Here is a 27,978-nt window from a genome sequence, read left to right as displayed (position 1 = left end):
TCAATCAATCAATCAATCAATCAATCAATCAATCAATCAATCAATCAATCAATAAATAAATAAAATAAAATAAAATAAAATAAAATAAAATAAAATAAAATAAAATAAACTATGTCCAGTTTGTGGCCCTCTTCAAATGTGCCACATGGGTGCTGTAGACCACTGGTTCTTAACCTTGGGTTACTCGGGTGTTTTGGACTGCAACTCCCAGAAGCCTTCACCACCAACTGTGCTGACTGGGGTTTCTGGGAGTTGCAGATCAAAAGCATCTGAGTAACAAAGGTTAAGAATCACTGCTGTAGACTATATTGACTGCTGACATTAGTGTCATCAACATTCAGGCTGTCCTTAGCTAAGTAAAGTGTGGCATCCTCTTTCCTGCTGGCAGTGTGAACAAAATATTTTGAAGCAATATTGGGCCATTTCCTGGTATTTTGAATTGTGGATAAAAAGCACAATATTCCATATTCATAAACTGGAGGGTTTCTGAAGAATTCAGTGTCATTTTTGCTTTAATTATATAGTCCTTTCCTTATCAGGTGAGTAGTTCTTTGTACCTGCTTAAGAAACAGAAATATTTCCATTGTATTATAAGCTGATGGTGCCATTCTTTTGAAATGCACACAGATAGGAATGCAAAGACTTTTGAGAAATCTTGGCTGCTACTGTGCCAAGAAGCCCTTACAATTCAGTGATTCCAAGGCCAAAATTATAGTGTTCAATAGGAGAAAATGTCCATGGAAACTAGATAATCAATAATTAGAGCAAGTTTATTTGTACATATATCTCAGCATATATTTTTAAAAAGCACATAATATTGATTTGTCAATCTGAAAACAGCTGCTATAAGAGCCACTGTAACAGCAATTGCCATCTCTTTATATGTGGCTGACCCAGGTGATGGGGTGGTAGTTCTCCTCCTCTACAGAATGAAATGATTAACCCAGCTAACATATGGGGGCCCTGTATTCAGAGACTGCAGTTTAGGACTCAGAACAGCACCTGTTTCTAGGAAGAGCATGAGAGGGTTCTAGATCTGCCTCCAGAGCAGTTGTCCATAGGGGAACATCTTACTGCTCTGTGTGAACTCTTATCCAGAAAGCAGCCATCTATTACTGGTTAAAAAGAATTTTCTAACAAGCATCCTCTTTGGTATTATTGACATTAACAGATATAGGCCCAGATTAATGGAGTACCAAAAACTGTTGATCTGTATCTGAACTGGGATTTTTGGTGTCCTGTTTGATTACAAAGGAATATATTCTGCCCCATGAAGAATGTCTAATTGATGCTGACTACCAGGTTATACTTACACAGGTAGTTAATTGTTATTGTCATAGATTGTACAAACATTTCACTGCCCCTTCTAGGCTCCTGATGCCAGACTTAGCTTTTTATTTGCTCACACAGTTTAAAGGGTTTACTGACTAAATGTAGATTAAATACTTGATGCATACTAAGGGCTAATATAGAGGTCAAACTCAGATGATTGCTTTTCAACAGAAAACTGTTGAAAGCAATAATGGAAATTTTAATAGGGCTTCTGAGAATTTCCAACAATTTATCATGGTAGGGAAAAAAGTTCCATGAATAAATTCAGCTACAGTTGTAAAATAGGATTGATTAGGTCCTATTATTTCTCATCTCCATATATTGATATAACTAGCATTTGTGTCTGTAGACACAAACCCAATTTTAGAAAAGTAGTTTTTCTGGTTATATTTTTTAGCATGAGTGAGTACTAAGGGAGAAGGAAACATAAGCCTCAATAAGCTGCAGAGACACTTATAATATCCCGTAAAATTGAGCCCCAACCCAGTAACTGCTGGTCTCATTTTACAAAATATATAAATACATATATTTTAAGTTTTGAATGCAATGGCTGAAACTCTGTTGCTATTTATATAAGGTCTGTGTAACTAGCTACAGCTTGTTGTTGTTTAGTCGTTAGATCGTGTCCGACTCTTCGTGACCCCATGGACCAGAGCAGACCAGGCCCTCCTGTCTTCCACTGCCTCCCAGAGTTTGGTCAAATTCAACTAGCCACAGCTAGTTGAAACTATTATGCAGGGTGCAGCAGTGTGACTTGGTTGCATAATTAACGTGCATAGCTAGGCACATGATTGAAGGAGCCCAGCCACCTTCACAATTAGTCACTCTAATTAGGCAAACATGAGTGGTTAGGCAAACAAAATGTGGATACCAATAAGATTCTGGTCATTATTTCATAACAGAGATTTGGAATTTAAACCCTTAAGTTGTAATAAGATCTTTCAGCAGTTAGCACATTTTAAATTAAAAGTATCATCATGTATCTCATCATTATTGTTTTTTAATTGTATAGATTTCTATCCATGCTTCTGAAAACCATTTTTGTTCTATCTTATTGCAGTTGCATCCCTGTCACATTTCAGCTTTTTATGTTCTGTCTGAAAACAACTCGTTCCAAATATGCTGCCAGCTACTTATTTGAGGTTGTCCTGCGCGTTTTCTTTTTATCATTGTATAGACATGGCAAGACCTGCCTGATACAACTAGTATTAAGAGGCTGTCTAGCTTCTCCATCGTGTAATAAGCTGTTGTCAAGCAAAGGGATCACATGCACTGATGCACTGGTTAAATTTGGGGAAGAGCATCTGTTCTGTAAGTCATGTTACTTCATTGATCACAATCTCAAACTGCATTAAGTTTCCTTGAGACTCTGAGAACTATTTTAGTAAATGCCAGTGGGAATTATTTGACAGTGCATTGACAATGCAAGAGAAACACATACAGAGAGAGAATTATGAGGAAACTGAGGAAACATATTTAAAATCCATTGATTACTTTCTGGACCACACTGTATTGGCATTTATATCTATTATGAGAGAAGATAATTTTATTTACATACTCTGTGGAAGAATTTTGGATAGTCTTTGAAATTTCCTGTATTCAAGTGAATGGTCAATTTATTTTGCATGAAGTACAGAAAGCAGAGGGGTAAAATAGTCACATCGTTGAGGGTTTTCTGTTCATGAACAGTTTGGTAAGATGCCCAGTGTGGTGTGGCAGATAGAGTCAAGGACTAGAATTCGGGAGGCCTAGGTTTGAACTGTAGAAACTCTCTGGGGGTGTGGAACTGATAAAACCACTCATTAAATATCTCACTTAACCTTGAAAGCTTTGTAAGGCGGTTCTGACTGATGCACATAATAAAAACAAATGTTGTTGTGACTGAACAACACACAGTAGCATTTGAATTTTCCAGAGCTTCAGCCATTTTATTCTTGGTTTCTTTTATTTTATTTTTATATGTATGTTTTGTTGGGTTTGCACTTTTGTGCTTGTATGCCAGTTTGTTGAATGCTTAAATGTATATGTGAGTTTATTCAGAAAAAATCAGACTTTCTTTCTGCTTGAGGAACTAAGTGATTTACTCTGTTTTTGAGCTTCAAGGTCAATACTTAATTTTCTTTTTATCACATTCCTTGTTCTGTATGAAGCAATTTCCTTTACTTCACTGCACACCAATTTTGTGGGTTTCATAATATTTACAAATGATATACTATTTATATTTATAAAGGAGAGAAAATCTCATAGGAAGCTGAGGACAAGGAAGCAGCTAGGTTCATAACCCTGCTTAGAGAAGACCTCTCTTATGTGGCCTGTTTTCATTGGGTTAATAAATGGTGAGTCAGTTTTTAACAGAATGCCTTATATCTGCTACCCTGAGATAGTGTTGTTTGATGGTAGAGGCCTAACCTTGAGAAATGCTCTTTTTGTGGATCATTTCCTAGGTCTTTGTGTGCTGCTTCCCCACACTCGCCAAACTCAGTGCAGTGAGTGTACCATTTATAAGTTAATAAGTTGTCTGACAGGATTGCCACTTTGTACCTAATTGCTCAGTTTATTTATGTATTATTGATGAGCTCAAGTCTTGAACTCCGCTCTCCTTGGAGGCTGCTTGATAAATCTGTCAGCTAATCCTGTGTAAGACATAGACTTTCCTGCTATAGCATAATGCATGACATTGCTTTTACTTTGTATTCCTAGTTGTATGTACTGGATGTTCATTTCCAGTGGGCTGTATCTACCAGCATAAAATAAAATCAGATACATAATTCACACTGCTTTCTGTATTACCAAGAGTTCCACTGCAGTGCCCTGTAATGTGCTGAATACCTGTTTAGCTTTTAAATCAGTGTACTGACTGCTCTGGCCTGTAAATGGCCATTCAGTTGAAAACTATTTCAAAGGTCTGGAGCACATAACATGAGGAACGTGGGGAAAATAGAGTTGACAAAAAGGGGGCAGTTTTGATAGGGCTTAGGAAAGTATTCCCCGCACACATATGACTCAGAATCCATATCCAACATGGCCATTGGGGCATTTTAGGAGCGCTCATATGGAAAAGTAACTTTATTTTTTTAAAAGAAAAATACAGAGCTATGTTGTTGCATCAGGTAGATGGATGTCTATGTGCAACAAAGTTAGCTGTTAAAATATTGAAGCAGGGAATTGGAATAGAAGTTATTTTTTTAAAAAATAGAATGTGTTGCTTTTCTTCCTGGGAAGTTACCAAGAATTAAGTTGTGAACTATCTCTTTGAAAGGTTAGTTGCAAATGAAGTGAAGTAAGAAAACTCATTTTAGTGGGCTGCAAATGTGATTTATTGATCTGTGAGGTTTTTTCTCCATCTCTTTGGCATAAATCCAGATGCTAGTCTCAACTAGAGTGGACCCACTGATCAATGGGATTTATATAAATATTGAATTATTACCATTCAGTAGGTGATTGGGGCTATTCTATTCAACCAGTATCCTTTTGACCATCTTCTGAGCAGAATGTCCCACCAGAGTAATAATGTAAGCATTGTGGTTGGAAACTGGAAGGCAGGTGATCTTCCCGCAGTTCATTGCTTGTGTAGGAGCAACACTTGCAACACTTACTATCATGGTGAAACTTTTTACTCAGTGGATATACCATATAACTTTGGCCACTAAGCTTGGCAAATAGATTTAAACCTATGGCATGAAACTCATCTGTAACAGATGTGTAATGAAGATGGAGCTAGATATGGTACAAAAAGAATACTATATAGATTTTGTTTTTAACTCTTGTAAAAGGCCTTGGGTATGATGAAATAGATTTACCCCTATAGGATTGCTGTTGAAAACAACAGCTTCTGCAGTAATGTAGTAAAAGGAGGAAATTCTCAAAGTATTTAGCCATTGAGTGGACAGCCTTAGTACTATTGGGAACTGATGATGCCACTTTCACAGAAGCAGTGAATCCATTGCAGGTTTTAGTTTGAGCTTCTTAGAACATGGTGGCATTGCGGGTTAAACTGCAGAAGCCTCTGTGCTGCAAGGCCAGAAGACCAGCAGTTGTAAGATCGAATCCACGCAACAGAGTGAGTTCCTGTCACTTGTCCCAGCTCCCGCCAACCTAGCAGTTTGAAAGCATGCAAAATGCAAAAATGCGAGTAGATAAATAGGTACCACCACGGCAGGAAGGTAACAGTGTTCTGCATCTAGTCATGCTGACCACGTGACCATGGAAGATTGTCTTCAGACAACTCTAGTTCTGTGAGTTGGAAACAGAGATGAACACCGCCCCCTAGAGTCGGACACGACTGGACAAATTGTCAAGGGGAACCTTTACTTTTACCTCTTAGTAGTTTTCCAAGGTGCTGAATCATAAGCCCCACCTATATAGATTCAGTTCCTTGGATAGCTCCTTTAAATTTTAGATGAATCAGAAGTAGATTCACGTCTTCTGCAAAATGAGAATCTGGACCTCATTTTCACAAGCTTCCACTGCTTGGTTCATGGTGGATTCTCCTTCATTGGAGCATTCTAAGCACAGGTAAGGTGGTAACTTATGGGAATTCTGCAACAGTATATCTTCTGTGTTGATAGAAGGCTGGACAGGCTGAGATTACCAAAATTGCTTTTTTTTTCTTTTGAAAACAGAAAAATGTAACATAATGTTTGCTAATAAAGCAGAATGAAAGCTGGATAAACCCAAAGTACAGTGATGACATAAGTCTTCAGGCAAGCTCTGCTTGAGTTTCCCTTGTGTAAACAGTGAAATTTTATATTGAAGCCTTGTTGGAGAGGAATCTGCTTTTGTATATTTCTTTCTATATAAGTCTACTTCATTTATTTATTGTATAGTTAATAATAACTGTGTGCTGTCAAGTCAATTCTGACTTATGGTGACCCTTTCCAAGGATTTTCTAGGTGCAGAGTACAGTGGGGTCTCGACTTACGGACATAATCTGTATTGGAAGGCAGTTCTCAGGTCGAAAAGTTCGTAAGTCGAATCTGCATTTCCCATAGGAATGCATTGAAAACCATTTAATCCGTATCTGCTCTTGTTGTCCATAGAAACTAATGGAAGCTGCTATTTTGCCTTCTGCCACTAGAGGGGATATTTTTTTTCTTTTTTCCTTTTAACCTAAGATGACTTAGCTTTAAAAAAAAGGGAAAAAAGAGTTCGTAACTCGAATCTAAGTTCGTAAATCGAGTCCATATATTCCTATGAGAGCGGTTCGCAAGTCGAAACGTTTGTATGTCGAGCCGTTCGTAAGTCGAGACCCCACTGTACTTAAATGTGGTTTACTGTTCCTTTCTTCTGGAGGCACTCTGAGACTGTGCAGCTTACCCAAGGTCACACAGTGCGGCTCTTCTGAGGTGCAGAGTAGGAAAATGAACTTCCAACCTATGGCTCCACAACCTGTTACCCAAGTTACTGTACTATCCAGCCAGTTCATTCTACACTTTTGCAATGTCAAATGATTTCTAGCTTTTGACAACTACGTTAACCAATGACCTCCAAAAAGCCCTGTCCTGACAAGTTCTTGCAAATTCAAGGCCATGACTTCATTTGTTCAATCAATCAATTTGGACTTTCTTCTTGTTCTGTTGCCTTCCCAGCATCATTTTCTTTTCCACTGAGTCCTTGTCTTCTTATGATTTATTTATTAGATAAACATATTTATATGGGAGAGTACCAAAACATGTTTTCTTTTTACTAAGACCTCTGAATATAATTGCATTAGACATATTTCACTGAGAGCATCTGGTGCAGTAAAACTGTATTTTTTTAGTGTTCGGTAGTTAAAAATGTTTTCTTGATCCTTGTAAGTACAGCAGAAATAAAAGAAAGCAAGAAAGAATTTAGAATGTTTTGAGATGCCAGAAAATTTAAAATTACAGAAAAGGGAAATGAGGTCTGCATCAAAACTTGTGCATACATAGAGCCTTAGGAAATTATTAGCAATTATGTTTGTATGTTGAGCAAGTAATTCAAGCAGGAAAGAAAGGTGTATTTCCACAAATATAACTACACTTGAAAGAAACATTTAAGATGTGACATTTTAGCAGAACCAGCTATTTCTAAAATTAATTGCTAATCTGGGAATCCCTTCCAAGAGAATAAAAGTGTAACAATGAAACAAAACAGAGGTTTCAAAACTGTGGATTTCCATTGACAGATTGTTTGCCAAGACTGTCCTCTTCCTCTGTGTTTTACCCCAAATTTCCATGAAGTATGTTAGTATTTCAGTATTCAGCAGTTATGATTGTTTTTAAAAGAATCAAGTTGAATTTAAATGATGAAAGCAGATGACCTACCTCTGACATTGGATGCCCTGAAAGCAAAGGCTTTTTAAAGCCAGTGATTTTTTTAAAGTTGTTGATTACTACTCAGGACAATGGCAAGTCTGTTTCTCCTTTAGATCATATATTATATTCCAAAATATCTTAATCAGTTCTTCTATTCAGGTTCTACTCATACTTGCTTCCCCTCATGAACATGTTATACATTGCACCCTTGCAATAAAAACCTGAGCTGAATAAAATACTAAGAAATCTGTACAGAGCCATGTTTGCATGAAAAGAAATGAAAGGTGAATGTTATACGATTGGTCTGTGTGTAGAACTTTGTATGTATTTTAGGGCAGGAATAGTCAGATGTCAATATTGTGGGACCCATTTCATTTTTAGTTTCTTTTTTTAAAAACTGATCTGTAGTGAAGTGAGGATGTCCACTTGAATTGAATGAGGGCTTATCTGAGGCAACAAATGTTTAGTGCCTCAGTTAAAAAAAATAGATATTTTATAAAACATAATTGGTGTCAATAAGTTGTACTTGGAAAACAAAAGCAATGCTGTAACATAACAAGGAAGCTCAACACAAAAGAAGATTCAGCTCAAACACTGAGGAGAAGCCCAAGTCCCCCCTGGAAAATCCAATCATGAAGCCTCCAGAAGGGCTCAGATCACCTAGACAAGTTTCCTTGTTCAGTGATCAGTGGCTATTTCACATGTTGGCAGCGTTGAGGGTATTAGGCTGTGAGAGATGACTGTTTATATCCCTTTCAATTTCAGTAGAGTGGATGTGCATTAGAGAGGTTTTTCTTCCTTTCTGCTAGGGAGCTGCACCTCTCATTTTTCAGTGCACTTTTGAATCCAATTGATTATCTGTATGGGTGAATGTGTCATGGATGTTTTGAGTTTCACATGAAGAATTTGAGTGGGATAGATAATATTTGTATTGCAAATAGAACCTAAGCTACCCCTTTGTACTTTTTGTGCCCTTTTGTACTTTTTTTTAAATGCCTGCTGCTGGCTTTCGTGCTTGCCTGTATTCCAAACAGGATGGGTGACAAATATGGCACATATGGCAGCCCTCAAGAATTGGAGTAGTGAATCTACTAACCAAAGGTATTTCTTCAACAAATATTATTGTTGAGTAAATGGAAGGAAGGAAGGAAGGAAGGAAGGAGGAAGGAAGGGAAGGAAGGGAAGGAAGGAAGGAAGGAAGGAAGGAAGGAAGGAAGGAAGGAAGGAAGGAAGGAAGGAAGGAAGGAAGGAAGGAAGGAAGGAAGGAAGGAGGAAGGAAGGAAGGAAGGAAGGAAGGGAAGGAAGGAAGGAAGGAAGGAAGGAAGGAAGGAAGGAAGGAAGGAAGGAAGAGGAAGGAAGGAAGGAAGGAAGGAAGGAAGGAAGGAAGGAAGGAAGGAAGGGAAGGAAGGAAGGAGGGAAGGAAGGAAGGAAGGAAGGAAGGAAGGAAGGAAGGAAGGAAGGAAGGAAGGAAGGAAGGAAGGAAGGAAGGAAGGAAGGAAGGAAGGAAGGAAGGAAGGAAGGAAGGAAGGAAGGAAGGAAGGAAGGAAGGAAGGAAGGAAGGAAGGAAGGGAAGGAAGGAAGGAAGGAAGGAGGAAGGAAGGAAGGAAGGAAGGAAGGAAGGAAGGAAAGGAAGGAAGGAAGGAAGGAAGGAAGGAAGGAAGGAAGGAAGGAAGGAAGGAAGGAAGGAAGGAAAGGAAGGAAGGAAGGGAAGGAGGAAGGAAGGAAGGAAGGAAGGAAGGAAGGAAGGAAGGAAGGAAGGAAGGAAGGAAGGAAGGAAGGAAGGAAGGAAGGAAGGAAGGAAGGAAGGAAGGAAGGAAGGAAGGAAGGAAGGAAGGAAGGAAGGAAGGAAGGAAGGAAGGAAGGAAGGAAGGAAGGAAGGAAGGAAGGAAGGAAGGAAGGAAGGAAGGAAGGAATTTGCCCACACACTCTTCCTCTGCAATGTCTAGTTGAACTTACATGTGACCTGGTTTCCCATATTTGAGTATTAGTCTACCTATGCCCATTTCATTGGAACTTTTTTCCTAAGGAAATTGAGGGAAATGTTATGGAGGATAATATTAGCCTGCAATCCTACATGCACTCATCAGGAGTTTAGCACTTATTTCTGGGCAAACATGTAATAGGTGCCATATGGAGCAGCAGCTGCGTCAGTATTGTAGTGCCTAGAATTAACCTTAGCAAATTACTTCCAAGATTTGCTCACAATGAAGCAAAAGCTGTAATGAAATCTGTAATCATTGCATTTCTTTCAACTGGATTAGCTGCCACGGTTTTATGATTGATTGTCTCCCATTTAAAATGTAAGTTAGCACTGCCCAGTGTCCTTTTTTCAGACAGAGAGATATTGAAGTCTTCATTGTTTTCTGTGGGCAAGAAAGTTTAGCCTGAAGGATTTTCAGTTCTAGCTGAGTCTGTCTGTTTAATCAGGTGTGTGTAGAAGAGTTGCATCTTTCCAAGGGGCTGCAACTAATAGGAGCCTAAGGCTGCATCTCAACCTGCACTCTTGTCATAGTTCATTTCAGTGTTCTTTTTTAACATCCTAGAATAACTTTTGTGGTAATTGCCATGCTTCCTTGGTGCTTCCTCTTGGAACTAGATATTAGTTGGAATTGTGTGATGGCACACATATGATACATATTCTGAATGCACACAATGCAGCCTCTACCTTAACTGTACATAGGATTCTGTCTTGGCAGTGACTGGATGATCCAATGAACACTATTTGAATTATTCTATACTGAAAGCAGTGAGCTATAAATGAAGAAGTAAGGAAAATATCAAAGCACCTGTGAATGTTTTTTCCCTATAGTGTATCCATACCTTTGTTGGTGTTATTATCCCATAAGGCACTCGTAGCTTTTATGTTTCTGCTAAAACAGATACACCCCAACACGAAAACATGGTGATAAAGAATATTGAACTGTGAATGTGAATCAATCAAATTCCAACTGCTGGATAGTTCAGTGGTTCAGACATCTGACTGCGGAGTCAGAGGTTGGTAATTCAGTCCCCACTGTTCTTCTTTGACAGGGGCTGTACTTGATGATCCATAGGATCCCCCCAGCTCCGCAGTTCTAAGACTATTATTCAAAAATGCAGTAAATCAAAATAATGGAAACATTGACTGGTCGTTGTCGTCGTTTAGTCGTGTCGAACTCTTCGTGACTCCATGGACCAGAGCACGCCAGGCCCTCCTGCCTTCCACTGCCTCCCGTAGTTGTGTCAAATTCATGTTGGTTGCTTCAATGACACTGTCCAGCCATCTCATCCTCTGTTGTCCCCTTCTCCTCTTGCCGTCACACTTTCCCTACATCAAGGTCTTTTCCAATGAGTCTTCTCTTCTCATGAGATGGCCAAAGTACTGGAGTCTCAGCTTCAAGATCTGTCGTTCCAGTGAGCACTAAGGGTTGATTTCCTTTAGAATTGATAGGTTTGTTCTCCTTGCAGTCCAGGGGACTCTCAAGAGCCTCCTCCAGCACCACAATTCAAAAGCATCAATTCTTCAGCGGGCAGCTTTCTTTATGGTCCAGCTCTCACTTCCATACATCATGACAGGAAAAACCATAGCTTTGACTATTCGGACTTTTGTTGGCAAGGTGGTGTCTCTGCTTTTTAAGATGCTGTCTAGGTTTGTCATCGCTTTCTTCCCAAGAAGCAGGTGTCTTTTAATTTCGTGGCTGCTGTCAACCATCTGCAGTGACCATGGAGCCCAAGAAAGTAAAATCAGTCACTGCCTCCATATTTTCCCCTTCTATTTGGCAGCAGGTGATGGGACCAGTGGCCGTGATCTTAGTTTTTTTCTGATGTTGAGCTTTAGACCATTTTTTGCGCTTTCCTCTTTCACCCTCATTAAGAGTTTCTTTAATTCCTCCTCACTTTCTGCCATCAGAGTGGTATCATCTGCATATCTGAGGTTGTTGATATTTCTTCTGGCAATATTAATTCCAGTTTGGGTTTCCTCCAGTCCAGCCTTTCACATGATGTATTCTGCATATAAGTTAAATAAGCAGGGGGACAATATACAGCCTTGTCATGCTCCTTTCCCAATTTTGAACCAATCACTTGTTCCATATCCTGTTCTAACTGTTGCTTCCTGTCCCACATACAGATTTTTCAGCAGAAAAATCAGTTGGTCAGGCACTCCCATTTCTTTAAGGACGTGCCATAGTTTGCTGTGGTCCATACAGTCAAAGGCTTTTGCATAGTCAATGAAGCAGAAGTAGGTGTTTTTCTGGAACTCTCTGGCTTTTGCCATAATCCAGCGCATGTTAGCAATTTGGTCTGTAGTTCATCTGCCCTTTCGAAATCCAGTTTGTACTTCTGGGAGTTCTCGGTCCACATACTGTTGAAGCCTACCTTGTAGGATTTTGAGCATAACCTTGCTAGCGTGTGAAATTAGTGCAATTGTACTGTAGTTGGAGCATTCTTTGGCACTGCCTTTCTTTAAGATTGGGACATAGACTGATCTTTTCCAATCCTCTGCCCACTGTTGAGTTTTCTAAACTTGCCGGCATATTTAGTGTAGCACCTTAACAGCATTATCTTTTAAGATTTTAAATAGTTCAACTGGAATGTCATCACCTCCACTGGCCTTGTTGTTAGCCATGCTTTCTAAGGCCCAGTTGACTTCACTTTCAAGGTCAGCAACCACCTTGGCTTCCTCCTAAATAGCTAAATGGCTGAAAAAAATAAAGCAATACAGTGGTGCCTCGCTTTACGATTGCTCCGTTTAACGACGAAACTGTATTACGATGAACTTTTTGTGATCGTTTTTGCGATCGCAAAACAATGTTTCCTATGGGGGAATTTCGCTTTGCGATGATCAGTTCCCTGCTTCGGGAACCAATTCTTCGCAAAATGACGATTTTCCAACAGCTGATTGGCGGTTTCACAATGGCCACTGGGTAAACAAAATGCCGCCCGCTGTTTTCTGGGACAGATTTCTCACTGCACAGGCAGCGAAAATGGCCGCCCTATGGAGGATGTTCGCTGGACGGTGAGTTTACAGCCCTTTGGAATGAATTAAATGGGTTTTAATGCATTTCAATGGGTTTTTTCTTTTCGCATTACGACGTTTTCGTTCTACAGCAATTTCGCTGGAACGAATTAACATCATAATGCGAGGCACCACTGTAGTTGTTTTATAAAGCCAACAAGTTTTATCTAATATGTAGACCATTACATTGTGTCTACTTCCTTCTTTATTTTTAAAATTTAAAACCTATATATATTTGGGTGCATGTTCCTTACATTTAAAAAAACAAAGCAAAAGAAAAATTAAACAGTAAAATTCATTTAAAAATAAAAAATGAACAAGAAAACTAAAATATGGGCAAATCAGACCAAGAATAGGGGAAAACCAATATTGGCAAATCAGACCAAGAATAGGGGGAAACCAATTTGGTTTTCCCCTCTTCTTGGTCTGATTTGCCCATATTTTAGTTTTCTTGTTCATTTTTTATTTTTAAATGAATTTTAAACTTTGTGGATGGGGAGGGTAAAGTTCTGATAACCCTTATAGTCTAGTCCTATCAAAGGCCAAGCAAAAAGGAACTGTTGCTCATTCCCAAAGATATTTTTTCAAAGTAGAAAAAAATCTTGCTTTTAGTATTGTTTGTTCATTATAAATGATGGGATGGATCATAACTAGATCTCAAGGTATCAGGTGAAGTTTTAGGGAATTGCTGTGCTTCTTTTTGTGGGGAGATAACTCTGAGAGCAAACAATGCTGGAAGAGAGCAAAGTTTGATTTTTCCTATGTTTGATGGCTTCAGAGACTTTCCATTGCTGATCTGTGCAAGGGCTCACACACTTGGCATGAAGATGTTTGAGTGCGAGATGTATGGAGGCTCGTAACATTGCACAGGAGGCAGCAACAAAAACCATCCCAAAGAAAAGGAAATATTTGTTTAGGTAGAAATCTATGTTGTCTCACTGTCTTATGCATACATATTATTTTTAATTCTTACATAAGAACCAATCTACTCTGATATCAAAAGGAGCTGTTGCCAGTGACATCATAATATTCAGCCCTGTGTCTCATGTACAGTGGTGCCCCGTATAGCGAGGTTAATCCGTTCCGTTCCGGATTAACCTTCGCTATACGAAAACATCGCTGTGCGGGTAAGCAAAGCCTATTGGAACGCATTAAACTTAGTTTAATGCGTTCCAATAAGCGTGGAAACTTACCCCTCCAGCGATGTTTTCGCTCCGGCGGCCATTTTGGAGCCGCCGATCAGCTGATCGGCGGCTCCAAAATGTCCGCCGGATGACCCGAAATGCCCCCCCGCAGCGTTTTCGCAACCTCCGTAAGCAAGGGGAGGGCGCAAAAACACTGATAGGGGCCATTTCGGGTCATGCGGCGGCCATTTTGGAGCTGCCGATCAGCTGTTCGGCGGCTCCAAAATGGCTGCCGGAGGCCCCAATCGTCGCAAAGCGAGTGCGGCGATTGGGGCTGATCCGTATAGCAATCCCCAAAAAGGGATCGCTATACGGATTCTTCGTTAAACGGTGCGCTCGTTAAGCGAGGCACCACTGTATTCATCTTCAAATACCAGATAATAGGAAGCTCTTCACTTGAGAAACCTAATGATAACTAAAGTCAGATCTGGTTTTAAAAGTCAACCGTGCAGAAATTTTGATGCGTTTTGTTTTCTTTCAGATTTATTTTCACACTTTCATAGTCTCAAAATGTAACTGAGTAAAATCCAGTCATTTTCCCTTCTCAAAAGGTGGGATTTGTTGGTACAAGATATTCATAGCTGAATATTTGGAATTCAGTAGGAGGAAAAGCCAAATGTGGGGGAAATGGGAACAGGCATCAGTGCTGGACAATCTCCCTCCTTTGGTGTGTGCATCTGATAGGTTTTGTCATTATATTCAATAAACAATTTATTCAGTGCTTTGGGACTTCCGTGATCTTTTAAAAATGCATTTAACCCTCAAGGTCAAAGGAGGATGAAATCCCACAGAGAGAGTCCATAGTTCACCTCTACATGTCCACAGTCTGATGCAAGACAATATGGCAGTCCATGCTGTAGTGTCTTTGATATACTCACTTTGTCTCTGTCTGGACTCTCCTTCTCCTCTACTTAGACTGATGCTGCATTTGGTCGCCTGCTGTGCTCAGTGCTGCATCTTCATTCAGCCGGTACACTGCACAAAGTGACGATAATCATTTTGAGGCTCAGCCAGGTACTGACACATGCAGCTCAAGACAGAAAGTTAAATAGATTTTACAACCTGTCTAAAGTGTTGCATTAACTTCTGTCAGAGGTACAAGAAATAAGTGAAATGGGGTGTATTCAGGGAGACTTGACCTTCCTTGCCCAAGTTCTCTTTTAAAAAAGCAACACAACTTCTGGTATCATGTGTACAGCTGCACTAAATTTCCACATAAAGACTGACAACAGGTTGATTTGAGAAACCAACACCTAAATGACTCATCGTTTCAATTATACTTTATTTATATTGAAGTATTTGCAATTTATTTCAGGCCCTAACTGGCAACAAAACAAAAAAAATTTAAAACAAACCCAAAGGAACAAGCCAGATTAAAACCAGTTTTGAAACACATTGGATGGTGGAGTCAAATTCATCTTTAAAAAACAGCTGAAACCCGAGTGGAATGAATTTGATTGAAATGACTGTGTGGAACTAAACATAGATAGTTTCATACTAACCTCCCTAAGGAGCAACCACAAGTTTTGCCTTGTTTTGTTATGAACCAAACTTCTCATGGTTTTGGGACTTGCAAAAGGACATCTGAAGAACATTGTGAACTGTGTGCAGCTCATAGTGGAACAGCTGGTCTTTTCAGATGTTCTGTCCCCCAGTTATTCAGTATTGCTCATACCATTTGGTTGAATATGATATTGGTTTGATCTAAGGTGCTTTTTTGTGCATTGGTACCAATGACAAAAGACTGCAGAGAAGCAGTCTCAAAGCCACAGTCCATCTGCCCTGGCAGGATATCCTTTTTTTGTGAAATAATGGAACTGGTAGAAACACTCTGACATTGAATTAGGATTCATTTTTCTTATATGTTTCTTGTCAGGGTATATGCATAATTTGTAAGAGAAAAAGACATAAACCATGGGAAACTGTGCATGTCCAGCAGTATGCATGAGATCAGATGTTTAAATAAACAAGGATGTATGACAGATCGGTAGAATGCTACCGATGGTTCAAAAGTGACATTGAGAAATTCAGAAGCTCTCAAACCCAGCAAATAAATATCTAAATAAAACTGGGGAGAATTTTGAAATCTCCTCTAAAATTATTTACAGATTGGGGTAGAAGTTTTGCATTTTAAATAATTTCAGTATGCCTTTTTATTCTAAAAACTGTAACTCAATCTGAGCAAGGCAGAATATGGCAAGTTAGAAAAAAGGCAGTCACACAATCCTGTCTCCTGCCGCACAACAGGCACAGAGTAAAAGGCAACTGGGACTGAGAAGCTTAGTGGTATAGCAAAAGTGGTCATCATCTCAGGTCATAAGAGGCTGGAAAGTACCTGTGTCTGAAGCCTGCTACCAATCTGTATGTTAGTGTTCCTACTGTGAGGAAGCATCAATGGTACTGGCATTCTGGTGCAGATGTAGAGTTGACACCCAGTCCTTCAAGATGTACAGTATTGTGTATTCTTTGCACAATTTCGTCTTCTGCTGTTCTGCAACATCAGACTGTGGCACTGTCTCTCTTGTCCAGTTCCTGCTGTCTGCTGATCAATTGCTATACAGTATATGAATAGTAGGAAAAATGAAACCAGGGAAGTACACTGTGCTGAAGACAAAGGCCTATGGTGTGAACCTGTTTCTCCTTATGCTGTTGGGGAATCTTTTGTGTAGATAAATGCATCAAGGGAACTAACGTCTAAATTCAACTGGACTAAATCTAATTTGACTTTTCTGGAAACATCAGAAATTTTAGCCTTCCTGCCTACAGTGCTCTGTAATTGCTGAATCACACTTTAAAGGGTTTTCCAGTTTAAAGATGTACAAGGGGATACAGCAATGAGAACAGGTTGTGTGTCTCTGTATCCGGGATGTAATGCTTGCATAATGTAATGCTTGCATATCTTACTTAGATACAGTAGTTGGACTTTTTCTGAAAATCGTAATGCAGTTCTGTTTTTATTTTCAGTTTTATACAAAGGCATTTCTCCTTTAATATGAAAGCTGGGATCATTGAAGGCATTGTCAGAAACAGTGCCTCTTTTCTTTACCTCTACTTAGAAATGTCATACAATTGTTCAAAATCATAAATAGTATTGCCAGGTTAGAAGACGACTATTTCAGCTTTATAATGACGTATCATTTACAGAGTTGTTCTCTTTTTAGATATAATGGATTCTATAACAAGATCAATTTTCCCCCTTTAGCCTAACCAGTAGATGATTTACTTCCATAATCTGTCTTTTGTTTATCCATATTCTATCATTTCTGACTTGTAAACGTCACCCTTTGCTGTCATTAAGAATTTAGAAATTGTTCATTTTGTAGCTGCCTGTTGTTTTTGTTTCTGTTGTTTTAAATGATAGCAGTTGAAAGCTTTTTCTGGATTATTGTTTTACAGATTATATACCTGAAAAAAATGGTAGCAACAAAGAAAATTCTACATAATGGCTGAAATCCAGTAAATCACAACTAGAGTAGTCCCATTGAATCAATGTAAATTACAGAGGAACTGACTCACCAAATCCTTTCTAATGTAATAGGTCTACATTAGTTAAAATTTACTACCAGATTCCAACCATTAAAATGCAAGTAAATCAGCAAGTTATTATGCTTTATTATTTATTCTTTTCAATTTTATAATGCAGTACTTTGTAATAATCTGGCATTTTGTATATTATATATCTAACCTTCCTTTGGTATAAATAACATGGTTGGTTGGATGTAACTGATCACAGCCCTACACTGCAGTTTGAGCCGAAGATGAAACTAAATGTTTTACAGTGGTGCCTTGACTTAAAAACTTAATCCGTATTGGAACAGTGGCTGTAAGTCAAAACGTTCTTAAGTCAAAGCAGCATTTCCTATAGGAATGCACTGAAAATCAATGAATCCATTCTGGCTGTTTTTTGTCCTTATGTCAAGGCACAGTTCTTAGATCAAAGCATTAGTTCCCATAGGAACTAATGCAAAGCCGGTTAATCCATACTGTACCACTAGGGGGAGAATATTTTTTATTTTTTCTTCTTTTGACCTAAGATAAACTTAGGTCAAAAGAAGGGCAGGCATGTTTTTTTTTTCCGTTCATAAGTCAAGGCACGGTTTGTAACTCAAAGCAATATTTAGCATCCGGAGCTGTTTGTAACTCAAAACTTTCGTATGTCAGGGCATTCGTAAGTCAAGGCACCACTGTATCTGAAAGTTAGACTTTTTTGGGGGAGATCTGGCATTTTTAGTCAACATAACCAACATCATACTTTACTAGTAAAGTATAATTAATACATTGGTGTATTGAGTATGTACCAACTTATCCTCCTGACAAGATCCCATATTTTGTAGGACTCCATTTTTATAAGATATTTTACATTTTGTTTCTGTAATTAGAAGATGCAATTCAAAAATGTGTTATATACTTTTGAAGCATTCATATGATATTTGACATAGGGGAAAATACAAGTAATGTTACTTTTTGCAGAAACTTTATGCTAACTTCAAACTTTGAAGATTTTAGAAGAAGAGTACTACTTTAAGAATGAAATTCAGGAAAGCGAATGGCAGGTCAGAAAACAAATTTCTTCATTTCCTCAGCACCTTTTTGGCAACCTTGGGTAAAGAAAGTTAAGATCATTGTGAACATGATGGGGATGTGCCTGTCGGGTGCTTTTTTTTGGTGGCAGTTTGTGATGTGCTTTTGATTGAATTGGTAATTATATTGGTAATCATTTTTTTAAAAAAAGGATTAACATCTAATTGCTTCTTTGATTTATGTTTAATTAGTATTAGGCAACCTCTGTGTGTCCATTGGTTGTCAGCTGACAAATGTAAATCAAATATGGCAAATATTTTCCCTATTTGACAAATAAACTTTTTATTTGCCAGATGCAAATAGATTGTTGAACAAAATCACAAAGCCAAGGGAACCCGTAGTAGTTATACAACTGTTATAAATTTTGGTGCTTTCAAAATGTGCTTAATGCCAGTCCTCTATACATAAGATAGCTTTTTATACTATGTTGCTTTTTGATGTTTCTTCTGAATACAAAGACATTGTTCCAGGAAACATTTGCTGATCGTCCTGGGCAATGTACTGAGTAACAGAAAAGTGGATTCATATCATTATGCCATATTCTTATTAATCTTATTTTTTTAAATTCTGTCTTATATTACTTAAGCATGTAATTGATAAAATCTAGATGTCAAATACCTAAGCTTAGGTTACTTTGGTATGTAATTGATAACATCTAGATGTCAGTTTTAAAAATAACTTGTTACTTTTGAAAAACAAGAAAAGTAAACTTGCTTTTTGAAAATTGTAATGGTAACTAGGCTTTCTTCCTGCAATCCATTTAACTTGTGTTTTTCACATGGATACTGATCCCTTCATCATAGGAAGGACTGTGTTCATCCTGTCTCTCTTTCCTTCTGAACCCCTGTCACTTCCACTAATATTCAAATTCTCTGTGTCCTTTTCATAAACTCCTTAATTCTGACTGCTGTAGTGTAACACTCCTTTTAAAGCAGTTGAAAGTCTTCATAACTGCTGTTTCATAAGGCTATTTCAATCTTCTTAATTAGGCCTGCTGCCAGATGATAATCTGGCTGCCATCCTTATTCATCCTTCTTGCTCTGTACAGTTTAGTGGAATTCACACAAAACTGCATAGTTTCCTATAATAACCTTCCAGAAATTTCCATCTTAACTATGGTAGTATACAGGAACAAATGCTTAATTTTAATTGATCTGATAATCCTTAAATTCAAGAGCCTACTGTATAAGTAATATAACTGTATGGGCAAGGCCTCTAAAAGCTCCTGCCTCACAGTATTTTGGAACTTGAGTAAACATGGAAAGGCCATCACAGTAAAGAGAAAAGGGCTTTGTTTTGTTTTGATGGAATTTGATTGTAATTTGGAAAATTATGTGTACAAGTCCCTGATTAGGCAAATTTAAAATTGAAATTAAGAAACATAATTTGAAACAAAGAAGTACCATGAGTAATCATTTAATTAAGTAATTGCATACAGTACTGTCAAGTCAAGTCTGACTTACGGTGACACTTTTCAGGGTTTTCTAGTTTGGGAATACACAGAAGCAGTTTACCATTCCCTTTTTTTTGGGGGGGGGGGCTCCTGGGACTGTGGAGCTTGCATTCAACATGGAGGATAAAAAGATAGATTAAGTGGTGCCCGGAGGCACCACTAAATTTATCTTTTTATTCCCAATCTTGAATGATTGTTTGTTGTTGTAAAATTGTTGTTACATTTTAATTGTTTTACTCTATTTGTTGTGAGCCGCCCGGAGTAGACATTGTCTAGATGGGCGACATACAAGTTTAATAAATAAATAAATAGGCTGGCTCTTCCCCTAGATGTTTAATAGCATCGTGATTAAAAATAAATCGCATGCCATTTCAAGAGAAAGACCTGTATAGTTATCAAATTGTTTGACATTATTGGTGCTACACTCTTAGCAGACTGAGTTACAAAATTGCCCCCCGGGACCCTTGTTGCGGGGCACCACAGACTCCCTACTGCGCATGTGCCGGAACAAACCATATCACCAGCCACATAGTTTGATATAGTTCATTTAAAAACATACAAATATCCTATGCTGCTGTTAGCCCCCCAAAACAGAACATGTTTGTCTGTAGTACCATTCCATTGACCTAATTTGACTTAATATGCAGCTCAACTTCAACCCGCTGCTGACAAACTCCAACTCCAATAAAACATCTGGGTAAGCTTTGGACAAAAATGTATCCTAGTGCTGGAGTTACTTGACCAATTTTAGCTTGCAACCAAATAAGCAGTTTCTTCTTCTTTTTATCTGACAGCTGCATCATGAAACCTACTTTTGCCACTCCACCAAGTTTCAAAACAATCCCACCCTTGAGCCGTTTTCTAACTATAAGCTGTAACACCTATTCCGTCCACTTCTAGTGATTTCTGGTTATAATAGCTGAATGTGACTCATTAATCTAACCCTCAGGATAGGGGCCACAGCTGTGCTCCTATAATAATTGCTTAGTTTTTAATATTGTACTTTTAAACTACTAGTAATAGGGTAGGGAATACAAAAGGTAAAAGGAAGTGGAAGGGATGGGAAAAGGGTTTTAAGGATAGGAGAACACAGAATATACAAGCATCCAATCTATTCATATTAAGTATATAAGCATCCAATCTATTCATTTTTCAATAGAAAATCAAATTTCTACTTTTTGTTAACTGTTTGATTACCCTCTAGCTATCAATTTACATTTATGTTTTAGTTTAAATCTAAGTTACTCCAACACTATCAGGAAACCAAGACCAATTGTAAATTACATCCCCTCTTTCAATTTCCTTCTGTCTTGGACATACATTCAGCACGCCTGAAAAGTATCCATTTCTGTTACTTCCCATATTTTCTCAGTAAGCTTCTCTTGTTTCCTTGGCTCTGTTTTCTGCCAGTTTTTGGAAAAGAAGGATGAATCCAGGACAGTAATCCGATTTTTAACATCACATTTTCTGACTGCTGTAGCTAAATAGCTCACTGGATAACTCTTAATCCCATCTATGTTACCTGGCATTGCACTCAATAAAAACACTTCTGGAGTTAATACAGTTTCATTTAACTGTTGTTTAACATCTAATGATTTCTCTTTCATCAAATCTTCCATCTGGCTGAGACGCTCATTTACCTGCTGAAATCTTGTTATTATTATCATTTGCATGGTAACCTGACATTCTTTATCTGACAAAGTCCCCAATAGTTGATATTTAAATTTTTCGGAGGTCATTTCCATCTTTCCAATGAGTATGGTCTGTATAAATAATACTCTTTAATTTCCACTATTTTATCAACAACCAAACCCACCATCATAAACTTCCCCTTGATACTTCCTCCCCTCCTTACCCAGTTATTATAGTATATAGATCAACTTTTAGCCCAACAATTTAAATTACAACCGTGGCAGTATTATCAGAGTCCCACACAGTCCAGCCAAGAAAAAGTCCAGCCTAAACAGCAAAAACAGGAAGTCAGTCTCTCCAATAGATATCCTTATAATCCGTCATACAGTGGGGTCTTGACTTGAGAACTTAATCCGTATTGGAAGGCAGTTCTCAAGTCAAAAAGTCTGTAAGTCAAGTCTCCATTGACCTACAGTGCATTGAAAACCGATTAATCCCGTAACAGGCCGTTTTTGTTCCATTTTGGTTTTTTTCTGGTCTGTAAGTCAAATCTCAGTCTGCAAGTCAAACCTAAATTTTGCGGCCAGAGAAGTCTGTAACTCAAAAAGTCTGTAAGTCAAGCCGTCTGTAAGTCAAGGGTCCACTGTACTCCAGTCCTGGTTTTCCTAGCTCCTCAGTCTATTCAGTTGTGTTTGTCTCACTGATGATTCACAGTCTGTTTTCTTACTTCCAACAGCTTATTCCTCCTTCTTCAGAAGCAAGATTCTGATATCAGAGTCCCATGCAGTCTAGGGAGAAAGATCCAGACTAAACAGCATTCATAACATTTCAGTCTCTTAAAGTCTGTACAGTGGTATTTTCTCTGGAATTTTTTCCAGAAAGATACGATTTTTCCATCTCACTGCCTCTCTTCGACCTTGAGCCAGCCTGCTGTTTAAGATCAATTTTGTTTTGAAGACGCAGACTGGCAAGCAAGACTCACTGCTCCTTCTCTTCTTTCAGCCAAGTATTTTCACTCTAATTTATTTTTCTTCTTAATGATGTTATTCATAAATCAAAGGCTTCAACTTACTTTGTTTTTGTATATTTTCTGCCGTATTTCTTGTTCTCCTCTCCTCGGGGGGAGGAGAATTTTTGCTGGGGGTGGAATTACTCACAGCTATTCTGCCAAGATGGCTCCCATCTCCGATCTGTGCTCGGGTGAATTTTCAGAGGGAAGAAATATCAGGTTGCCGCCCAATCTTCTTCCTTCTGTTGCTCACCAACTGCTTCAGAGAGACCTCTCCTGGTCTCTCCTTCGATCCCCCTTTTCTAGAGGGACCCTAGACCGGGTGGTTCCAGTTTTTCCCAGGAGCTGTTCCCGGCAGCTGCTGGCTGCACCGCGACAAAGCTCTGCCTCAGCTATGCTCCTATAATAATTGTTGATGAGTATAGCTGTACACATGTATGCATGAGTATACAATGGTGCCTCGCTTAACGAGTGCACCGTATAACGACGAATCTGCATAGCGATCCCGTTTTCAGGATCGCTAATGTGGAGGCATCGCTTCGGCCCCAATGGGCGAAACTCGCATAGCGAAGATTGGTAAGCGTTTCGCTTACCAATCTTCGCTTTGCGATGCCGCAGATCAGCTTTTCGGTGGCTCCAAAATGGCCACCGGAAGCCCCAAAATGGCCACGCGCAGCGTTTTCGCGCCCTCCCCTCGCTTACCCAGGGCGTGAAAATGGCTGCCGGACCCAGAAAACATCGCTGAACGGTGAGTTTTCTACCCATTTGCTGAAAATGGGCTTCCCCGTTCCAATGGGCTTCCCCGTTCCCTACAGCGATGTTTTCAGATAGCGAAGGTTAATCCGGAATGGATTAACCTCGCTATGCGAGGCACCACTGTATTCAGCAATTTGAACTTTTTGTGTATAAGGTTTCACTCTGGATCATATATCATTATTCTAAAATATTGTTCTAAAATAACTGTTGCAATAGAAAAGAAAAACATTGTTAATTCTTTATCTCTTATTTATCTCAGGACTGATTTAACATTTTTATTTTCTGCAACTCTCTGTACAATGAAGAAATAGTTTTCTAGTTTGACAGTTCCTACAAGTGATTTTCTTTTTCAATTCTACTGCATTGTACTATATTACCTGGAGCTTTAATATATATGGGCCTTTCATATACCTTACATTTTAACTTGACATTTGTTTTATCATGACTCTGAGACGTAGCATTCTGTAATCATAAAGGTGACTGGGTACATTAAATTGGTCAATAAATATTAACATCATTGCTCAGCCTAGAGTGTATTTCTTGAAAACTACTGCTTTTAAAATCAGATGGGAATTTTTGCTGTAAGTAATGCTTTTCTCACTAGTTGTTTTCAAAGATGTTATTAATCTACTGTAGAATGTGTACATATAAATCCTGTGCCGTTTGGAAGCTGTGGCTGTAGCGCACACTCCAGTGAAGCCATTGTTTCAGTTATACTAAGTTGTCTTTTATCTAAGTAACATTGGCGAAAGGGCAAATTTAGATGTTCAAATGCATTTCAAGTCTCTTAAAAGGTGTGGCAAATCTGAATCGATTAAGTTGGCCAGAAATATGGACCAGGCAAATTATGTCAGCATTATGGAGTAGATGTGCATAGACTGGTAGTACAAGTTTATTCAGAAGTGAATTTCATTGTAATTCAGTGGGTCTTATATCCATGTATGTGTTCATAGTTTGCAGCCAGAATTGTAGGTAAAATCACTGTTTGATAAGTTGATTAGAAAAAGAATTGCTGTTTTCTACCAATAAAATTGTAGACAAATATCCTACTGTGAGTTTACGGTAAAATAAAAGGTATTTATTACTGCTTTGATTTACAAAAAAGTAGGAATCTTTAATTTGCTTCAAGACATATTAGGAATCACAGCACAAAATGGCTTTGTCTTGATGATTTCACCCAACTGCTCATGCAGTACCAATTTAATACGAAAAGAAACTTTGTCACAAGTAATTTATCACGTATGAAATACTAGGTTAATTTTCAATAACAACAGTTTTCAGAACTTTCAGCTAGCATTAGCATGACACTTGCAAGTCCACTTGTATCATCTGAGATATAGTGCCATAAACCTGCATAAACCATAGTAAATCAGCATAAAATACAAACTAGTTAGGCTGGAAGTCCCACTTTTACAAATTCTAAAATTGATATCAATCAAGTTGATGGCTTAATTCTAGTACAGTGGTTTCCAACCTTGGGTCCCCAGATGTTCTTAGACTAAAACTCCCAGAAGACTTCACCACTAGCTGAGCTGGCCAGGATTTCTGGGAGTTCTGGTCAAAGAACATATGGTGAGCCACAGTTGAGGACTTGTATTCTAGCAAATTAAAAGTGCAATTCTGTGTCTGCTCAGTCATATGTCCCATTTAGTTTGTTTGAGCTTACTGCTAGGTGACTGGACACAAGATTGCAAATTTAAGTGGTCTACTGATAGGTGTTGAAGTTCAGTTGAAGGTACAAATGATTGATAGGACTTTCACTTCCCTTAATGCAGGCCTGAAACGTGAATCTGCACTTGGTATCTCTTAGCAACTTCTGGGACTTCACCTCCATAGCAAGGCTAAACGCTAACACTTAACCATCAACAGCCACTAATACTCCTCTCCAAAAAAAGCTTCAGTGTTCACCTGTCCTTTTAATTTACCCAGTCCACAAAGCAACAATGAATTTGATATACCTTCTTTCTATCTGAGTGTAAAATTGAATCGTAAATTGAGCACCTTCAAATATGGGACTCATTTAAGGACACACGTGTTTAGGGAGAGAGAATGATGTCCAAGGAGAGAGAGAAAGAGTTGCATTAGCTTTCTTGCAATTTTAACTATGGTTAAGGAAGCCAACAGTGAAATGCCAGGCATGTCAAGACAGAATTGGATGTAGGATTGCAGACCAGAAAGCCCAGCCTTGCATATGTTTTATACAACAAGCCAGCAAAGCTTAGATGAGCTTTTGAATAAATAAATAAATAAATAAATAAATTTATTTTTTTTATTTATTTATTTGATTTGTATCCCGCCCATCTGGTAAGTCGGTACCACTCTGAGTCAAGTCAAGATTTAAATAAATAAAAATAAATGAGTCTGCAGTTCTATACACATCTACCTTGGAGTCTATTCAGTCAAACACTATCAAGGTAAATATATGTAGAATTATGCTCATTGTAAATCAAAACAGAGTGAAGTAGACTTCGAAGAAAATGGGTTTTATGACTCCAAGAGTCTTGGAATTTAATGGTGGCTAGTCATATTTAAATATTTCAAAATGTCATTATTCTAACATTACATTATGGTCACATATGATTCAAGTAGTACCAAATACACACAGTAGCGCAGAGGAATATGATTTATTCAGTATAGGGTAAATCGCAGTGTGTTATTCTCATCCTGGACCTAATGGTGCTGTGACACAATAATGAAATTTTTAAAAATTAGAAATTTATTATGCAAAAATATGTATTGTTACAAAACACAATCCATTTTATACCAGACACAATACAGTTATACTCAGTATCATCTTTAGTATTGAAATATTTGTTATTTTAGAAACAAATTTGGAAAGGCACGTTGAGTATGGATTAAGCAACTATGGGTAGCAACGTATTCCTTCCAGTCCACTCTTCTGAATTTTTAATACTAGGTGCAACAGACCATGTAATGCCAGAGTATGAATTTTTCAATTCCTAAATGGCTTTTAATATTGAGGACCAAACTGGCTTGATGAAAATACTTTTTCAGATGTGATTCATACTTGCGAATAGTGACATCTTGTATGCTTCAAATACAACCACAGTATACATCTACCATGTAAAAAAGTGACTCGGCACATTTTTCTGTCTTTCCAATTCACTGCAGATGCCAAGTTTAATTTTTCTAGCTGAGATTGTTGTCATAGAAATTTTCTCTGAAAGAGCAAATTGAGAAGAAAGCACAGCTACATAAAAATGTCTTCTGTACAATGTGCACATAGGTGATGCCAAGCATGAGTTTGGAATGGCCTCAGAAAATTTCAAACTACCTGCATCTTTGTAATAATTCTTAGAAAGTGTCTCTGAACACCAGGAGTTTTCAAAGGGGTAGCTGTATTAGTTTGTGCAAAAATATCCAGCCAAAAACAGAAGCAAAAAATAAAACCAAAAAATGTTGTGGCACCTTTAAAGACTTACTGGTATATTTCACTGAGAACTTTTATGGATATATCCACATCTTCATGCAGAGAAAGATTATTCGTTCTGGCCTATTTCAAGACCTTAATTTTTCCAGATGATGTGCCAACTGACACTTAACACTTGAGAATAACAGAAGAGTTTGCCGAGTACAAGTCATTGTTTATATATAACCTGTTCAAATACATCAGCCTCTTTCTCTTCAGACTGCCCATGCTGAAAGAGGTGGAAGAGGTGAAGCTAACATGCTACTCTAACTCTGTGTGAGTGCCACATGGATGGATAACAACTGAATAGGGCAATTATAAAAGAGAAAAAGAAAAACAAAAATCTGAAACAGCTGTTTGTTTAAATTTGAGTCCTGTCTTTTCTCACACAGTACTGCAAAATATCATAGATAGAGCTAGCTAGCAAGTGCTGCAGCTGAGGGATGGGTGCGATATACTACAATCCTCTGGTCATACAATAAATCCAAACAGAATGTTGGACAAGTTTTTTCTTCCCTTGCATGTACCTCCACTCGGTGTACTTTGCTTTCTTTCTGGAAGAATGATTACAGAATGAAAATTAGGGTTGGTGTAACAATTATATTGTGAAAACAAATAGTAAAGACAGCTTTGACAAGTGAAAGATTTCAGATCTCATCTTAAACCATCAATACTTGTAGTAGTTATGTGGAAGAGGGAATTTTAGTAGGAATCATTTACATGACAGATCTCACCAGCTGAAATTTCCTCTTTTACACCAGCTCTTAAAAGGACTGGAGCCCCCTCCCGTTCTTCTTAACACCATCTTGTTCCAAACGAATCCAGATGAACTGGATGGGACAGGGCAACCAGGTTTGCTGGTCTGGTATCTCTCATTTCAGACCGAAAAAGAAGGGAAATCTAACTTTTAAAATCAAAAAGAGATGAGGGGAGATGTTATATTTGTTATATTCCTTAAACCTTTCACCCCAGGTGGCCTGTATTAACAAACTGTAATCCTGTTGTCCATCTCTGTTGTGTAACCAATTGCATGATATGGATAGTGTGTGTATGTGGGAGTTGTGCATCCAGAGGCTGTGCCATAGCCATAAAATTAGAAAATATATCACATTGTTTTGTACAATGGTGGTGTAGCATTTTAGTACACTATGTTTTGTTTTCTGGATAATAATAATGCTGTGATTGACCAATTTGCCTTATCAACATGTTAAAGAGTGTTTTAGTCTAACTTAATTCTCACTATGCCAATCCTTTGTTTTATTTTGTTTTAAAGTAATAACATCTGTTGAATAAATTTATGGTGGCATAAAGCAGGAATGGATCAGCT

At 38.2% G+C, this 27,978-nt stretch overlaps 1 protein-coding gene across 5 annotated transcripts in view; it reads left to right on the top strand.

Moving 5' to 3' along the window:
- TOX (thymocyte selection associated high mobility group box) overlaps positions 1–27,978 on the top strand; it is a 249,230-nt gene that overhangs the window by 94,486 nt on the left and 126,766 nt on the right. The window contains exon 1 of one of the 5 annotated variants that reach the window (XM_072998959.2): positions 27–8,711. The exons of the other annotated variants lie outside the window; for them this stretch is intronic. The gene's annotated coding sequence lies outside the window, so the exon portion shown is untranslated. Of the gene's footprint in view, positions 1–26; positions 8,712–27,978 lie in introns of those variants that run through there. 5 annotated transcript variants of the gene reach the window in all.

This window comes from Pogona vitticeps, chromosome 4 (assembly GCF_051106095.1).
Source record: "Pogona vitticeps strain Pit_001003342236 chromosome 4, PviZW2.1, whole genome shotgun sequence".
Taxonomy (NCBI): domain Eukaryota; kingdom Metazoa; phylum Chordata; class Lepidosauria; order Squamata; family Agamidae; genus Pogona; species Pogona vitticeps.
Note: the sequence above shows the minus strand (reverse complement) of the source record. Positions and strands in the feature narration are given on the sequence as shown.